The sequence below is a fragment of the Lathyrus oleraceus genome, chromosome 4, assembly GCF_024323335.1.
Source record: "Lathyrus oleraceus cultivar Zhongwan6 chromosome 4, CAAS_Psat_ZW6_1.0, whole genome shotgun sequence".
Lineage (NCBI taxonomy): Eukaryota > Viridiplantae > Streptophyta > Magnoliopsida > Fabales > Fabaceae > Lathyrus > Lathyrus oleraceus.
The window spans coordinates 159,553,275-159,558,232 of NC_066582.1; the positions used below are offsets into that span (position 1 = coordinate 159,553,275).

Sequence of the window (4,958 nt, forward strand, 5' to 3'; positions counted from 1 at the left end):
TTTCCATAAACTAGTTGATAAGGAGTAGTTCCTATAGGGGTTTTGAAAGCGTTTCTATAGGCCCATAATGCTTCTTGAAGCTTCTGACACCGGTCTCTCCTAGAAATAGAAACAGTTTTCTCTAGGATTTGTTTTATCTCCCTATTAGATACTTCTACTTGGCCACTAGTTTGTGGATGGTATGGTGTTGCTACTCTATGCCTAACTCCATATTTTCTGAAAAGTTTGTCAAATATTCTCGATATAAAGTGTGATCCTCCATCGCTTATGACTACACGTGGTGTTCCAAATCTAGGGAATATATAGTTTTTAAATAGTTTGATTACTACCCTAGTGTCGTTTGTGGGTGCAGCTATAACTTCAATCCACTTAGACACATAGTCTACATCTACTAAGATGTACCTATTTCCTAAGGATGGTGGAAAAGGTCCCATGAAATCTATACCCCATACGTCAAAGAGTTCTACTTCCTGAATGTTTCTTAAGGGCATTTCGTCACGTCTTGAAATGTTTCCAGTGCGTTGGCATCTATCATATTTGACAATGCAAGCATAGACATCACGCCACATGGTAGGCCAGAATAGGCCAACTTGAAGAATCTTGGCGTATGTCTTAGAGGTGCTCGCATGTCCACCATAAGGTGCAGAATGACAATGCTCGATAATACTATTTACCTCTTCTTCTGGAACGCAACGACGAAAAATGCCATCTTTACCCCTTTTGAAAAGGAGCGGTTCGTCCCAATAGAAGTTTCTCACATCATGGAAGAATTTCTTCTTGCGGTGGTAGTCAAGATTAAGGGGTACTATATCAGCAACTAGGTAATTAACGAAATCTGCATACCAGGGTACGTTACTTATTGCTAAGGAATTTTGGGAATGCTCATAATGATCTAGGTTATTATCTTCAATGGCTTCTACTCTAGCGATCAGTCTATCATAGGCGAAATCATCATTTATGGGTACTAGTTCAGGTTTTAGATGTTCTAGCCTAGAAAGGTGGTCGGATACTATATTTTCAGTGCCTTTTTTATCTCTTATATCTAAATCAAACTCTTGTAGTAATAGAATCCATCGGAGTAATCTGGGCTTGGCATCTTTTTTACTTAATAGGTAACGAATGGCAGCATGATCGGTGTAAACAATAATTTTTGCTCCTACTAGATAAGATCTAAATTTGTCTATAGCGAAAACTACAGCGAGTAATTCTTTTTCAGTTGTTGCGTAGTTAAGTTGGGCAGCATCTAGGGTTCTACTGGCATAATAAATGGCATGTAATTTTTTATCTTTCCTTTGTCCTAGAACGGCTCAAACTGCATAATCACTAGCATCGCACATTATCTCAAAAGGTTCTGACCAATCAGGTGGTTTCATAATGGGTGCAGATACTAATGCTTGCTTTAAAAGATTAAATGCGTCATTACATTTTTCGTCGAAAATGAATTCAACATCTTTCATTAAAAGTCTGGTTAACGGTTTGGTTATTTTGTAGAAGTCCTTAATAAAACGCCGGTAGAATCCAGCGTGTCCTAGAAAGCTTCGGACTTCTCTGATGGTTTTTGGGGGTTTTAGGTTTTCGATAACTTCTATTTTAGCTGTATCTACCTCTATACCTTTTTCGGAAACTATATGTCCTAAAACTATTCCTTCGGTTACCATGAAATGACATTTTTCCCAGTTTAGCACGAGGTTCACCTCCACGCATCTCTCCAGGATTTTCTCAAGGTTAGCAAGACAATTGTGGAAATCAAATCCGCAAACCGAGAAATCATCCATAAACACTTCCATGATACCATCTAGGTATCTGCAAAGATTGACATCATGCAGCGTTGGAAAGTAGCTGGGGCATTACAGAGGTCGAACGACATTCGTCTGTAGGCAAAAGTTCCATAAGGGCATGTAAAGGTAGTTTTTTCTTGATCTTTGGGATGGATAGGTATTTGGAAGAATCCAAAGTATCCATCCAGATAGCAGAAGTAAGAGTGTCTGGCTAGACGCTCCAACATCTGGTCTATAAATGGTAAAGGGAAATGGTCCTTCCTAGTTGCTTTATTTAATTTTCTATAATCTATACACATCCGCCATCCTCCTTCTAAACGTTTTGATACATGTTCTCCTTTTATCATTTTGCCCGACTGTGATGCCTCCCTTTTTAGGTACTACATGCACAGGGCTCACCCACTTACTATCCGAGATCTGGTAGATTATACCTGCCTCAAGTAATTTAAGAACTTCCTTTTTAACAACATCACTCATTATAGGGTTTATTCTTCTCTTATGTTCCCTAGAGGGTTTTGAATCTTCTTCGAGCGAAATCCGATGCATGCATACGGATGGGCTTATACCTTTCAGGTCAGAGATATTATATCCTAAGGCTGAGGGATATCTTCGTAAAACGTCTAAAAGTTGGTTCGTTTCCTTTTGCCTCAAGGTAGCACTAACTATAACTGGACGGTTCATCTTTTCATCGAGGAACTCATATCTCAGGTTCTTAGGCAGTTCCTTAAGTTCTAAGGTTGGTTTCTTAGGGCATGGCATAGGATCTGGGGTAAGGGATAAACATTCGTAAAGGTTATCATCGATGTAGGGTTTCTTAAAGTCATCATCTTCTCTTATGAGAGTTGATGGTAACTTAATTGTTTTTATAATTTCTTTTTGTTCTAATTCTCTAACACATTCATCAATGATATCTAAGGCATAACACGAGTCTCCCATCACAGGTGCCATAAGAAATTTCGAAAGTATAAATTCTATTTTCTCGTCACCTACCTCAAATGTCAACTTTCCTTTCTTGACATCTATTATGGCTCCTGCAGTCGATAAGAATGGTCTACCTAGAAGGATTGGTATATCATTAACCTCTTTGATGTCCATGACAACAAAATCAGTAGGGATAAATAACTGACTTATCCTAACAGGAACATCTTCTAAAATGCCTATCGGATATTTAACAGATCTATCGGCTAACTGAAGTGACATCTTAGTGGGTTGTAATTCTCCTAAGTTTAACCTCTCACAAACCGCTAAAGGCATTAGGCTCACACTAGCTCCTAAGTCTAGAAAAGCTTTTTTGATGACATGATTACCCAAAAGGCAAGGAATGGAGAAATTTCCAGGATCTTTATCTTTCTTTGCTAATTTGTCCTTGGAAATAGCATTACATTCCAAAGGCTTCGGATTGTCAAGTCTACGTTTGTTGGTAAGGATGTCTTTGAGAAACTTTGCATAAGAAGGTATTTGGGTGATGGCTTCTGTGAAAGGGATTTCTACATGAAGTTTTTCTATAACTTTAATAAATTTTTTATACTGTTTATTGATCTGGGTTTGTTTGAGTCTTTGGGGATATGGTATAGGTGGTTTATATGGCGGGGGTGGTACATAAGTTTTATCTTTAGGTTCTTCTCCTTTCTCTCGACCTTCCTGGTTTTCAGATTCCTATGGTTCCTTTACTTCGTCCGTGGGTTTGGTACATTCCTTAGAAGTTTCGGGTTCACTCAATCTAGGGTTTGGTGGCTCATCATAAGCGTTCCCACTTCGTAGGGTAATGGCATTGGCTTGTCCTCTCGGATTTTTATGAGGTTGTCCAGGGAATTGTCCTACAGGTGTAGTCTGAGGGGCTTGGTTTAAAGCTATCTGAGAGATCTGGGTTTCAAGCATCTTGGTATGAGTAACTATTTGGTCAACCTTGGTTCCTAACTGAGAAATCAATTTGTTAACATGAATGTTTTGGTTCATGAACTCCTTGTTTTGTTGGGTTTGAGCGGTGATAAAATTTTCCATAATTTTCACAAGGCTCGGATTTGGTGGTACAGGTTGCATAGGTTGATTAGATCTAGGGGCTTGATAACTAGGTCTCGGAGGTGCATTATTTTGAATAGGGTTATTGTTTTTATAGGAGAAGTTCGGGTGATTCCTCCATCCAGGGTTATAGGTATTCGAGTATGGGTTCCCTTGGGTGTAGTTCACTTACTCAGAGTGGGTTTCGTTTAATAGACTGCATTCTGCAGATTGGTGTCCTTTGGTTCCACATATCTCACAATCCGACGAAACTGCGGCTACAGTATTCGGGTTTATGCACATATGCTCGACCTTAAGGGCTAATGCGTCCATTTTAGCTTGCATCATGTCTATAGAGCTTAGTTCATGCACTCCTCCTTGGGCTTCCTTCTTCTCAACTGTCGCTCGTTCGACTCCCCATGATTGATGGTTTTGAGCCATATCTTCGATGAGGGCACTAGCTTCAGGATAAGGTTTGTTCATCAGCGCACCGCCTGCGGCAGCGTCGATGGTCATCTTTGTGTTGTAATGAAGTCCATTATTGAAGGTTTGAATGATTAACCAATTTTCTAAACCATGAAGTGGGCATGCTCGTAACAACTCTTTATATCTCTCCCAAGCTTCGAACAGCGATTCTCCTTGGTTTTGGGTAAATCTAGTTATATGGTTTCGAAGAACGGCGGTCTTACTCGGGGGAAAATATCTAGCAAGAAAAACTCTTCTAAGGTTATCCCAAGTCGTAATGGAATTGGGTGGAAGGGAATCTAACCATGATAGGGCTTTATCTTTGAGGGAAAAAGGGAATAATCTTAAACGTATTGCCTCAGGAGAAGCTCCATTGGTTTTAAAAGTGTCTGCTAATTGAAGAAATATTTTTAAATGTTGGTTTGGGTTCTCAGTAGCGAGACCTGCGAATTGTCTCTGTTGCACTAGTTGCAACAGGGATGGTTTAAGTTCAAAATTATTAGTTGATATGGTTGGGTTTACTATACTAGAACTAGGTTCTTCATTAGATGGTTGAGCGAAATCTTTAAGAGGTCTTTGGTTTTGATCTTCGGCCATAGCTCTCTTAATTCTATGAAAGAATAAACGTGCGCGAACGTAACGTTCAGGTTCCGCCAGAGGGTATACTAAGCTTAAACTTCCGGTGCTGCGAGTTCTTCGCATTGACCGGCGGGAAAT

At 39.6% G+C, this 4,958-nt stretch overlaps 1 non-coding gene across 1 annotated transcript; it reads left to right on the forward strand.

Moving 5' to 3' along the window:
* The first annotated feature begins 4,347 nt into the window (after nucleotides 1–4,347).
* On the forward strand, nucleotides 4,348–4,454 carry LOC127077135 (small nucleolar RNA R71). The gene has a single exon (XR_007787110.1). It is a non-coding gene; the product is annotated as a small nucleolar RNA R71 (small nucleolar RNA).
* The last annotated feature ends 504 nt before the right edge of the window (nucleotides 4,455–4,958 follow it).